Source organism: Sorex araneus, chromosome 6 (assembly GCF_027595985.1).
Source record: "Sorex araneus isolate mSorAra2 chromosome 6, mSorAra2.pri, whole genome shotgun sequence".
Taxonomy (NCBI): domain Eukaryota; kingdom Metazoa; phylum Chordata; class Mammalia; order Eulipotyphla; family Soricidae; genus Sorex; species Sorex araneus.
In genome coordinates this window covers 158739287-158753212 of record NC_073307.1, presented here as the reverse complement: position 1 = coordinate 158753212, position 13926 = coordinate 158739287, and positions in this window count along the sequence as shown.

Genomic DNA, 13926 nt, shown 5'->3' with positions numbered 1-13926 from the left:
ATAGCACAGCGGGGAGGGCATTTGCCTTGCACGTGGCTGACCCGGGTTCGATTCCCAGCATCCCATATGGTCCCCCCCAGCACCGCCAGGAGTGATTCCTGAGTGCAGAGCTAGGAGTCACCCCTGAGCATCGCCAGGTGTGACCCAAAAAGCAATAAATAAATAAATAAAAAAATTTTATTATTACATTTTTTAAATGAATCACTGTGAGATAGTTACAGATTTACATAACTAAACATAATACTTTCGTGATTCCGTTTCAGTCATACAATGATCGAGTACCCATCCCTCCACCAGTGCCCATTCTCTAGCACCAATGTTCCCAGTATCCTTCCAGCCACCCCCACTCCATCCCATCCCCCCACCCCATCCCCCCTGCCTCTGTGGCAGGCACATTCCCTTTACTCTCTCTCCTTTTGCCACCCACTTTTTTTTTTTAATGCAGGAGCTATTGTTGTGGTCCTCAGGGCATGTAGGGGGGCCAGGCCCTACATTCCATGGCTGACTACCGCCTCTTGAGGTGCACCCCCATTCCAGAAGCTTCTCTGAACATCCCTGCCTCGCTGCCCACACCTCATAGCCAGGGCTGGGCTGGGGAAGGGGCTCCCAGGGGGCTCCACTTAGCTTTCTACGGCCTTCCTGGCTCAGAGGGGGTCTGGGTGGGGTCTAGGCAATTTCCACAAGGGAAGCAGAGATGCCCCTCTCTTTTCTAGGTCCCATGTGGGCGCTTGTCCCCAGATGTGGAAGGAAAGGGGTGGGTAGAGGGAAGGAAATTCTCCCAGAGCTCTGAGTTGATCCCTCAGACCTGCCACCCGCCACCTGGGGTGCAGTGAGGGATGCTCGGGGCCTCTTGGCTGGGAACATTCTGGAAATTAGAAAGCACACAACAGTCTCAGCATGCAGCAGGGCTGGCAGGGGACCTGCGTCTACACGAGGATTCTCGAACAAAAGGGAGAAAACCAAGAGACTCGGTCAGAGTCTAAGACCAAATTAGGGGCTCCTGGAAGGGAATGGGAAAGGGATCCAATGGATCCAAGTGGGATCCTATGGAGACAAAGGCATCGAGGGTGTGATGGGGGAAACTTGTCAACAGTTTTCACCTGTAACTCCTTTTTAATTTTGGTTTGGGCCATACCTGGCAATGCTTAGGGGGTCACTCCGGGCTCTGAACTCAGGAATCACTCTGGCCATGTTCCGAGGACCATAGCGGATGCCAGGCATTGATCGAGGGTTGGCGGCATGTAAGGCAAGTGCCTTCCCCACTGTATTATCGCTCCAGTTCCCACAACTCCTTTTTGTCCTATGTGTTGTGTGTCAGGTGAATAAAGAAGGTAGGATGTACAGGGGCTAAGGCACTTGCCGTCTACCTGGACCATATGTGGTAGCACAGAGACCCTGGTTCGAATCCCAGTGCCACGTGTGGTTTGCTAAGCATTGCCAGGAGTGACTGCTGAGCACAGAGCCAGGCTTAGCCCCAGGTGTGATCCTCAAACACACAAAAAATTAATAATTTTTAGTTAGATGTTGTTGGATTTTATTTTATTTTTATTTTTTCATTAAAATTTTTATTAATGAATCACTGTGGGGTACAGTTACAAAAGGTATTTTATTTTTTAAAAAATATCTATTTTTAATTGAATCACAGTGAGATTCAATTAAACCCAATACAAAATTGTTCATGATTCAGTTTCATTGTTAGAACACAGTCATATAATGTTCCAACACCTATCCCTTCAGCAGTGCACATTTCCTACCACCAATGTCCCATTTCCCTCCACCCGCTCCCACCTCTATCTCTTCTTCTCCTCCTTCTCCTCCTTCTCTTCCTTCTCCTCTTCCTCCTTCTCCACCTCCTCCTTCTCCTCCTCCTCCTCCTCCTTCTCCTTCTCCTTCTTCTTCTTTTCCTTCTCTTTCTCCTTCTCCTTCTCCTTCTCCTCCTTCTCCTTCTCATCCTCCTTCTTCTCCTTCTCATCCTCCTTCTCCTCCTTCTTCTCCTTCTCCTTCTCCTTCTCCTTCTCCTTCTCCTTCTCCTTCTCCTTCTCCTCCTCCTCCTCCTCCTCCTCCTCCGTCTCCCTCATCCTCGTCCTCTGTCTTCCTCCTCGTTGTCCTCTGTCTCCCTCCTCCTCCTCCTCCTCCTCCTCCTCCTCCTCCTCCTCCTCCTCCTCCTCCTCCATCTCCCTCCTCCTCCTTTTATCTTCTTTTGGGTATTATGATTTCCAACACAGATACTTCATATATATCCCTTTACCTGCTTTCAATACTCAGCTCTGTCCAGAGTGATCATTTCCAACTATTATTGTCATATTGATCTCTTCTCTATCCTAACTGCCCTTACCCCCCCCCCCACCACACACACACACATACACACTTGTGGCAAGCTTCAAAACATTGACCAGCCATCCTGGCCCATTTCCCCTGAACTTGGATATTAGTTCCATACTATTTTAAAAATAATCTTTGTTTTATAGTCTATAAAACAAAGCTCCCGGAAGAGAGAAATGCAGGATCTCGCACGGTAGAGCCTGGCAAGCTACCCGTGGTGTATTCAATATGCCCAAAACAGTGACAATAATGGGCCTCATTCCCCTGACCCTGAACATAACAGGGATGAATGGAGACATTACTGGCACCCGCCAGAGCAAATAGATGAACAATGGGACAACAGTGATACTATTTTTTAAATATATATCCCACAAATGAATGTAGTCATTCTACATTTGCCCCTCTCTTTCTGACTCATCTCACTCAGCATGACACTCTCCATGTCCATAATATAATTATTGATTATCCTTGCTCTTGGACGGGGCTGCTGAGCACCACATATGATCCATTGCCAGGCATGATCCCTGAGCATCTCCAGGCATCATACAATGCTAAACTTCTGCCCCCTTCCCTGCCACCTCCCCCAGAAGCTAGGATGTGCACAGCGCTGGTCTCTCACGTTCGTACTTCAGCAGAAAGGGGGCAGTGAATGCCAGTGGTGGGACTAGAGTGACAGTACGGTGGCTAAGTTGCGTGCCTTGCATGTGCTGGACCTGAGTTTGGTCCCTGGCATCCCATGTGATCTCCCCAAACACCTCCAGGAGTAACCCCTGAGCATTGCTGGGTGTGACCCAGAAGTGGAAAAAAAATGCCAAGGGAGAAACGCTGGTAGTGCCAGTCGTGGTGGGACCACAGGGTGCCTCCCCGCTGCGGTGCATGGCAGGAGGTGGGTGAGGAAGAGTCTCTGAGCATGGCACGGCTGGCTTCAGGCACGGCTGGACTCAGGCAGAGCTGACAGCTGACCTCATCCAAGGGCCAGGCCTATTAATAGTTATTTTATTTTTGTTCTGGGGCCACACCTGGGGCTAGCTCTGGCTCTGTGCTCAGGAATCATCCCTGACAGTGCTCCTGGAACCACACGTGGCACTGAAGATTTGGGATTTGAACCAGGGTCTCCGTGGACACAGCCACATGCAAGGCAAGAGGCTGGCCTCTGGTACCAGGTCTTGAGGGTCCATCGGTAGATTCCCCGGGTACCTCCTGCAGATCACTTACTAATGGGGGCAGCTTCCTGCTCCCCTGGGATCCAGATACCTACGTTCTGCCACCAGCAGCCAACCCAGGGCCTGGCCAGGGAAAGAGATGTGCCCCCCCCCAATGCCAGGCTGCAGTGGTGGCCACCTGTGTGTGCTCTCCCCACATGTTGGGGACTGGCCTTGGTCGCCCCTGCTTGTTTTCCCTGGGAAGGGAATGAGCAGGGCAAAAACTGGGCGTTTGGGAGCGCCATGCCCCGGCGGCTGACCCTGTAGAGGGGGGGGCCGTAGGGAAGGCTGCACCTGATCCGCCTTGGCCAGGACGGGAGCCACATTCTCATTCCCGAGAGTTCAAGGAACTGTCCGCATACGCAGCTGCAAGACAGAATAACAGAAAACATAGCTCGCTCAGCTTGTAACCCTCGGCTTTCCCACGGGGTGTCCACTGCATACTACAAAAGCCACTGAGCGTTGGAATGAAGTCGCTGTATGTCTCATACAGTCCTCCCTGCCCCGTCTTCAGCTCTTATTGCCTTCCTCCGGTTGAAGTTTGATTTGTCTGCGTGGGACACAGCCAGTGGCACCCGAACACAGGGACCGGAGCACGAGGGAGCCGATGAAGAGTCCCAACAAGAGACGCGTCGTAAGTAATTCGCGGAGTAATTGAGAGAGTCTTGGGGTATGGTGTAAATTGGTAATAGGGAGTAAAACTGGGGCGAGCTTCTGGTCACCCAAAAGCTGTTTGCACAGACTTTGCAGATGATGTTTAGAGCAAAAGGCTTCAACATTCAAGAGAAGCAAATAGAAGCTTTCCTTGAGCATGTAAGAAACGCTTGTCCTTGGTTTCCTGAGGAAGGTGTCTTGAATGAGACAACGTGGAGTCAGGTAGGGCATGAGCTTCAGCAATATTATAATAATTGTGACCCAGCTGATAAGCCGGTAGATGCTTTTGCGCTTTGGGGATTTTATAATAGATCATTTTAGCTTTGCTGCCATTCCGGAGAACAGCGATAGAACAGCGGGAGGAGGAAGGAGAGCAGTTGTATGAGCTACAGGCTCCCAGGAGATCTCCCAGTGCCGACTCTGGGATACTAGTCTCCAGTTATGGGAACAATTGAAAAAACTTGGCCTACTAGACAATGGAATATTTTGCAGCTGTTAGAAAAGATGAAGTCATGACCTTTGCATAAGTGGATCAGCATGGAGAGTATCATGCTAAGTGAAATGAGTCAGAAAGAGAGAGACAGACATAGAAAGATTGCGCTCATCTGTGGAATATAAAATAACAGAGTAGGAGACTAATGCCTAAGAATAGTAGAAAGAAGTTCCAGGAGGTTGGCTCCATGGCTTGGAAGCTGGCCTCACATGCTGGGGGAAAAGGCAGCTCAGATAGAGAAGGAAACGCCAAGTGAAATGTGGTTGGAGAACCCGCTCGGGAAGGGAGATGCATGCTGAAAGTCGACTAGAGATTGAATACGATGGCCACTCAATACTCCTATTGCAAACCACAACACCCAAAAGGAGAGAGAGAACTAAAGGGAATGCCCTGCCACAGAGGTGGGGTGGGGTGGGGGGGGATGGGATTGGGGGGTGGGAGGGATACTGGGTTCATTGGTGGTGGAGAATGGGCACTGGTGGAGGGATGGGCTCTTGAACATTGTATGAGGGAAACACAAGCACGAAAATGTATAAACCTGTAATTGTACCCTCACGGTGATTCACTAATTAAAAATAAATAAATAAATAAATAAATTTTTTAAAAAGAAAAAATTTGGCCTACAGGTTCAACCTATTCAACCTATTCAACTATTCAACTATTCAACCTATTCAACTATTCAACCTATAAAAAATTATAAAGAAAAAACTACTCAGCCTTTAATTGCTGACAAGCATGCCAACCTTTCTCCCCTTATTAAAAGGCCACCGCATTGTCAGGAGAACAGGGTGAGCACGTGACTGGTTTCTCTATGTTTCCCATCCATCTTAATCAGCAAGGTGGTCGGATACATGAGCTTCTTCCTTCCAAGGAAATGAAAGAGTTAAAGTTGGCATGCTCTCGATATGGTCCGACCACTCCTTCTACCTTAATTGTCATGGAAAATTTAACAGAAGACAACTTGTGCCCTAATGGTTGGAAACAATCAGCTCGAGCTGTCTTTTTTGGGGGAAATGATCTGTTATGGAAAGCTGATTTTTATGGTTTATACTGAGAAACGGCGAGATTAAATCGGGCGCAGCAGATACTGGTTACTGAAGAGATGCTGAAAGGGGAAGGAATTTATCCGGACTCCCAGAATCAATTAGGTTTTACAGCAGCTGTTTATGCTCAAACTAAGGGAGCGGCAGGAAAGGCTGGGAGGGCTTTGCTACTTCCAAGTGTTAGGCAGGGGCCTGATGGACCATTTGCTACATCTGTTGATAGGCTGCTTAAAGAAGTAGGTAGAATGATTCCAGATCCCGCAGCTGGAGAATTAATAAGTAAACAATTGGCTTTTGGAAGTGCAAATCAGGCTTGCCTGGGCAGCCATCCCTCGTTATAGGAGGAGGAGGCAGGCCTACTAGATTACATTAGGTTATGCGCTGAGGTGACACCATCAAGAGTCCAGGGCATTGCCATGGCCGCTGTCATGAAGGAAACAAGTTATCAGACCGAGCTGCAGAGACAGCTAGGTCAGGGCCAGAGATCCAGAGGATGAGAAGCAAAAGGAGGATTTGTTGAGTGATGGATTAAGGGAACAGAGGCTCTCAGATGAGTGCTCTCTTTCACCTCCCATAAGGGAATTAAATCCATAGTTAGTTGGGCACTTAGAGCCCCTGACTAGTTAAAAACGAGAGTGTTTCGCTGAAGGTTTGGCTAGGCGTTCTGAGGCATTGAGATAGGCACGAGAAAGAAATAATTTACGGAGGATCACAAACTATCTCTGGCATTGTGACCCAGAGCAGCCTGTTCAGCCACTTTTATTAACTAGCTTAATGTCCTAACCAATGATATTCAGCCACATAAGGCAGACTATGCAAATTAGCTTAGTCAACAGAAACAGAATCAAAGTCAGTTACATAAATGGAAACATAGTCAGTTACAGTAAGGGAAAAACAATTTTTACATCCAAGCCTAGCTAGACCTGAGATTGTGAGATGTTGTACGCAAACAGGAGAGCTTTGTGAAATAGTGTGAAAATAAAATTAGTTTGGGTGTTTTCTTATGCTATTTAAAAGTTTGGTGCGTACAAATGACTTTATGAGTGTGTCCGTGTGTGTGTGTGTGTGTGTGATAGCGTGTTTGTAATATGAAATTGTTAAAGGGTCTAGTGTGAAAATTTTATGATTTAATTAAGAACTTTTAAAATTAAGCCAAAGAAGGACTATAAGAAACCCAAAACGCATAAGGATGGGTCCCCTCTAAATTTATTTTGCCAGCCTTATATTATCAAAGGACTAGGGTGATAGCACAGCGGGTAGGGCATGTGTCTTGCACGTGGTCGACCCGGGTTCGATTCCTCTGTCCCTCTCAGAGACCCTGGCAAGCTACTGAGAGTATTCTACCTGCACCTGCATGGCAGAACCTGGCAAGGTACCTGTGGCATATTGGATATGCCAAAAACAGTAACAAGTCTCACATGAAGATGTTACTGCTGCCTGCTCAAGCAAATTGATGAACAGCGGGATGACAGTGCTACGGTGCTATATTATCAAAAGCGCTTTCTTGACCCATTTTTAATAATCAGGAAACAGACTGGTCAGGCTGGGAAACAAAGAGCAAGGACCTAATCAGCCTCTTCCTTTCTCAGTCCATCAGTTTTTCCCCTGCCATTTTTGAAGGGTCAGATCAATTGATCAGATATATATGTGTGCACATGTACATGTGATGTTCATTGTATGTCTGTCTGTGTTGAGTACTCAAATGCTAGAGTCAGGTTAAAATTAGAAGTAAAAATCCTTAAACCTGGGCAAGCGTCATCATAAGAGGTCAGAGTTATGTGCAACCCAGCAATTTAAAAGGTCCAGGTGTTTTTGGAACTTTTTAGACCAAGTTTAAACAAAGATGTCTCAGCAGAATGTTGAGCCTACAGAGAAATTGAAATTTCCAATTTAAAATTTCTTATTGGGAAAACATTAATGGCTGTTAACAGTAGACATCCTTTTGAGCTTCAGGATCTGTATTATCTAGAAAAGAGCTGCCTAATTAGAGCCTGAAACTAAAGTAAATAAAAAAGAGCTCAGAGAATGCAAGGCTTTATCTTACAAGCCACTGTGAATCTTAATAAAAAAATTAGGTCGTTTTTTTTTTCACAAACAACAGAGGTACAGAAGTCATTAAAACAAAGCTTTCTCATGTTTTCATAAAAATTGGTTCCAAGTTTTTCTTATGTGCTATGTCAATATATGTATATTTGTTTGCATCTGCATTGGATTGTAAAAAATGAGAATTGAAAAAATTGTGGTATCTAAAAACAGGTTCAGGGGCTGGAGCGATAGCATGGCAGGTAGGGTGTTTGCCTTGCACAAGGCCGACCCGGGTTCGATTCCCAGCATCCCATATGGTCCCCTGAGCACCCTGCCTGTGTGCCTGATCCTGCCAGTATTTATTTGATCTCTGAGACTTTCGGTAAGTAAAATTTATAGAGCTATTTAGCAGGTCAATTGGCTGTTCCAAACATTGGAGTCATGGGCTTTAACTTTTTTGTACTTTTCTGGAGAAATTGATAATCATTATCCGCTGATAAATTGCTACAGTTTTCTTTGAGGACTCCATATATTTTTCCTAAAATTATTGTAAATGTTCCTTTAAACGACGCTCTGTTTTTACTGATGGTTCCTTAAATGGCTTTGCTGCCTATACTGTGAGTGAAGAAACTACAGTTTTCCCCTCTACCTTGGGAGCTGCTCAGATTGCAGAACTTCTTGTAGTTTCAGCTGTTATTAAAAATATTAGTCAGAGGGGCTGAAGCAATAGTACAGTAGGTAGGGCATTTGCCTTGCACGTGGCCAACCCGGGTTCGTTTCCCAGCATCCCATATGGCCCCCTGAGCACCTCCAGGAGTAACTCCTGAGTGCAGAGCCAGGAGTAACCCCTGTGCATCTCTGGGTGTGACCCAAAAAGCCCCCCCCAATTTTTTTAACCAAAGGTCGAATATATATATATATATATATACATACATACATACAGATAGATAGATAGATAGATAGATAGATAGATAGATAGATAGCCAATATGTTGCAAAAATTAAAAACAAAATGGGGGGAGATGGTGGTGAAGTATAGACTCAAGCCACATAACCTGTTAACTCATGCCCTCCTAACCTTAAATATTCTTAATTTGGATCAAGGTGGCCTGTCATCACTAGACACATTTTTGGAAACACGTTCCTGGACAGTGCCAGATGCCTGAAGTCCTTTGGAAGGACCCTATGACCAATCAATGGCATAGTCCCGATTCCTTGCTAACCTGGGGCAGGGGGCACATTTGCGTATTTTCCAGATCCCAACATGAGGCGAGATAGATACCGGAGATATTTGTCAGGCCGGTGGAGAAGAAAGAAGAAATGGCCTTTGAGAACACTGACAAGGAGCATGAACAGGATGACCCTGAGCCCAGCGACCGCCCTGAAGCCGAGTCAGCTGCCTGCAGCAGTGCCCGTGGCCACCCTGGAGAAGGGGGACACAGAGCTGCTTCATAAGGCAGGAGCCAGCCCTACACCTCTTCCTAGCTTCCTTGGCTCTGGGGATTGTTCAAGCCAATGGAGAATTGTACTATTGTACTGGACCTTTGTTCCAAATCCTCCTGCTCTTCAAGCGGCTTCCTGGGGTGGGGACGAGGTTCCGATTTATACTAATGCTACTAAAATTGTAGGAGGTTATTCAGCCTCTCATTTATTTTTTTTAACACTAAATCCTTTTTTTAAAAAAAAATTTATTGAATCACCATGTGAAAAGTTACAAAGCTTTTAGGCCTAAGTCTCAGTCATACAATGATCAAACACCCATCCCTTCACCAGTGCACATGTTCCACCACCAAGAACCCCATTATACCCCCCATCCCCCCCACCTGTGTGGCTGATGACCTTCACTTTATTTTCTCTTTACTTTGATTACATTCAATATTTCAACAGAAAACTCACTAGTATTTGGAATTTAACCCCAACAATCAGACCTGCTGAAAAGGCATCATTTGATAATTTGTTTTCCATTGCTGAGAATGAATTGCCAACAAGGTTTTGGATTTCTGGTATTTTAGTAATTAAATCCAGAGAAATTTCTGCCAGAAGTCACATCATTGCCAGCTTGTACCTCTCTTTAGTGGGCCTTATAAGATGGAGGTCACCATGTTGCCAGGGAATGGAAAGGCCGAGAGAGAAAAACCTTTCCTCTCCTGGGGCGGCATGGGGCCGTAGCTCAGTTCACAGTCTAGAGGCATTTCTGCAAGAAGTCACTGGGTGCTGAAAGTAGTTAGTTGGCCTCTGGGATCATGGGCATTCAGGAATGGGGAGCAATTAATATGCGGCTGCTCGGGGTCACATCGGGGCGGAAAGCAGTGCTCTCATTTATCTTGGGAAAAGGGATCCATAAATCTTTCTGACATGAGTTATTTAACCCCTATGTGTTTGCATAACAACAGGTCACAAAATGCTGTTTTAGGATGCCTGCCTCTGAGAACTTTGGTGTACCCCACAGACCATGACAAGGGACCTGGCTGGGAACTAGGATTTCCTTCAGTACCATGCATATTCTTTTTTTTTTTTTTTTTTTTTTTTTGCTTTTTGGGTCACACCTGGCGGTGCACAAGGGTCACTCCTGGCTTTGCACTCAGGAATCGCCCCTGGCGGTGCTCAGGGGACCATATGGGATGCTGGGAATCGAACTCAGTTCGGCCGCGTGCAAGGCAAATGCCCTACCCGCTGTGCTATTGCTCCAGCCCCAGAACCATGCATATTCTTGTGACTGGTGTGATGGTCCAGGACTCTTCCATCCAGAATGACAGCCAGCAGCTCTGGCCGAGACCCTTGCTTCCCCAGAGTGAACTTCCTACCCAGGAGAGGTGGATGCCCACCTGGCCACGTTGCCGAGGCCAGAATGCCACCCTGTACACCTCCGAGAACACTGCATAGATTTCCTGGCACCAACAGAGCACAGGGTATAAGTGTGCCCATTTTTGGATGACTGAGTCCCCTTGGGGAGTCCTTAATGAGGGACTACAACTGGACATTTGGAAATTGGCCTTGGCCATGACTAAGGACAACTACGTGCGGCCTGACAATGAAGAGAACTCTGAACTGCAGGGGGACGGTGATGTAGATGTTCAGGGGTCTGTAAATGGGATTCACCGTCGCTTTGGGGGGATCTTTAAAGGTCTGTGTCCCTTTTCCTTGGGAAATAATGACGGGTAAGGTAAATATCGGACTGGGACTGGAGCGATAGAACAGCGGGTAGGGCGTTTGACTTGCACGCGGCTGACCCAGGTTCGATTCCTCCATCCCTCTCGGAGAGACCGGCAGGCTACTGAGAGTATCCCGCCCGCATGGCAGAGCCCGGTAAGCTATCTGTGGCATATTAAATATCCCCATGGCAAGTTACTGAGAGTATTCTACCTGCATAGCAGAGCCTGGCAAGCTCCCTGTGGAGTATTCAATAAGCCAAAAACAGTAAGAACAAGTCTCACAATGGAGACATTACTGGTGCCCGCTTGAGCAAATCGATGAACAATGGGAGGAGAGTGATATACAGTGCTATAAGGTAAATATCAGTATCCTGCCTGCAAGGCAGAGCCTGGCAAGCTCCCTGTGGTATATTCGAACAGTAAATACACCAACAGTATTTACCAACAGTAAATACTGTTAAACAGTAACAATGATGGGTCTCGTTCCTCTGAACCTGAAAGAGCCTCCAATGCGGCACTGCTGGGAAGGATGGGTAAAGAGAGGCTGCTAAAATCTCAGGGCTAGGACGAATGGAGACATTACTGGCACCCGCTCGAGCAAATCGATGAACAAGATGACAGCGATACAGTGATGGTAAATATCAGTAGAGCAGATCATGGATGGAGTATTTCCTGTCAAAATTGTACTTTGACTAATTGTATTATGAGAATCAAGTTTTGTTTGTCCGTCAGCCAGCTTTCCTGTTTACCCCCACTAATGTATCTGAGGGTTGGGTGAATGAGAGCAGAGTGCAATTATGGGACATTACCAAATCCGGGACATTACCAAAGCATTAAGTAGGGAAAAGAGATTTGTTGGCTTGTAATTGCAAGTACACTTGCTTTAATTACAGTTATTGTCTCAGCTGCCACTGCCGGAGAAGTTTGGCCAAAGAAGTACAAACTGCCCATGTTGTTGACTCTCTTCGCAGAAATGTTAGTAGAGTTTTTGGTATACAAGAAACCATGGACAGAAAGATCGAGGAAAGATTGAATATGTTAGGGGATACTGTACAGATATAGGAGATGAAGTGCTTGCACTGGAAGTTAAAACAAGCCACAAACGTCATAAGAGTTTTCAATGAATTTGTGTCACCCTCAAAGAATATAATAACACTCAGTACCCTTGGGAAAAAAAATTAAGAAACATGTCTTAGGTATTTGGCATCATGTAAATACTAGCCTTGACTTACTACAATTGCATTAGGAAATTGTTGATATATAAAACTCTCTGCCATTGAGTATCTGGTAAGCGAGTTAAAGCAGGCTCTTACAAAATTTAATTCACCAAACTGACTAATGCATTCTTCAATAGTCTTGGGAAGTGCTATTACTTTTCTTTGTATTGTTCTCATTCTTGTGCCTTGCTTTTTTTTTTAAAGTTTTTATTTTACTGAATCACCGTGAAAAAATACAAAGCGTTCAAGTTTAAGACTCAGTCATATGATTGAACCCCCCTCCCTTCACCAGTGCGCACACGTTCCACCACCAAGAACCCCAATATACCCCCCTCCTACCCACCTCCCACCTAAGTAGCTAATGATCTTCACTTTATTCTCTCTATACTTTGAATACATTCGACATTTCAATAGAGAACTCACTATTATTGTTTGGAATTTTACCCCAACCATCAGGACTGCTGAAAAGGCATCATTTAATAATTTCTTTTCATTGCTGAGAATGGAGACTCTATGAGCTCTCTGATATTTTAGCTCAGTTCACAGTCTAGATGCATGTCTGTAAGAAGCCGCTCTGGGTGCCAGAATGGGTTAGAAGACCTCTCGGATCATAGTCTTTAGGAGGGGTCCATTTTGCGCGAGGCAGCTCTGGATCTTATCTGGGCGGAGGGCATTCTTGTACCTTGCTTACTTAAGAGAGCGACGGATAGAATCAGACAATTACGGTATAACATGCATACTTTGCAGGTGCGCACCGGGCAGCGTATTGAACTTGGATAAAACAGAAAAGGGGGAGATATTGGGGACTGGCCTTGGTCGCCCCTGCTTGCTCTCCCCGAGAAGGGAATGAGCAGGAGAAAAACTGGGCATGTGGGAGTGCCAGGTCCTGGCAGCTGACCCTGCTAAGCGGGCTGAAGGAAAGGCTGCATCTGATCTGCCTTGGCTGGGCAGGAGCCACGTTCTCATTCCTGAAAGAGCTTATGGAACTGTCTGCATACGCAGCTGCAAGACAGAATAACAAATAACAAATAACTTGCTCAATTTGTAACCCTCGGCTCTCCCATGGAGTGTTCACTGCATACTACAAAAGAAAATGAGCTTTGGAATAAAATCGCTGACTGGAGTGATAGCACAGCGGGTAGGGCGTTTGCCTTGCACGTGGCCGACCCGGGTTCAATTCCTCTGCCCCTCTCGGAGAGCCCAGCAAGCTACCAAGAATATCCCGCCCGCACGGCAGAGCCTGGCAAGTTCCCTGTGGCATATTCGATATGCCAAAAACAGTAACAACAAGTCTCACAATGGAGATGTTACTGGTGCCTGCTCAAGCAAATCGATGAACAACGGGGATGACAGCTATACAGTGAGACAATAATGTTTCACACAGTCCTCCCTACCCCGTCTTCAGCTCTCATTCCCTCTCTTTAACTGAAGTTCAAGTTGGCTGCATGAGATGCAGCACCAATGGGTCCAAGGGGGTGGTGTCAGCTTGTGGACAGATCGTCCCTCTGTTGTTTTGTTTTTGGGCCACTTGCCACAGCGCCTGGGGCTCCCTCCTGGCTCTGTACTCAGGGATCACTCCCGTGGGGCTCAGGGGACCCTAGAGGGTTCTGGGAACCAAACTCGGATCCACTGTGTGCCAGGGAGCACCATACTCGCTATATTATTTCTCCAGTCCTCATGATTTGTCCTCTTGCTCAGGGGTCTCTATACCGGTTTCCCCCTCCCCTCTGTGCATGGGTTCCTGCACCCCCCCAAACCCTGCCCCCATATCTGCACATACACTGGCCTGAGGCTTCTGCCAAACCTCCTTCATAAAGGG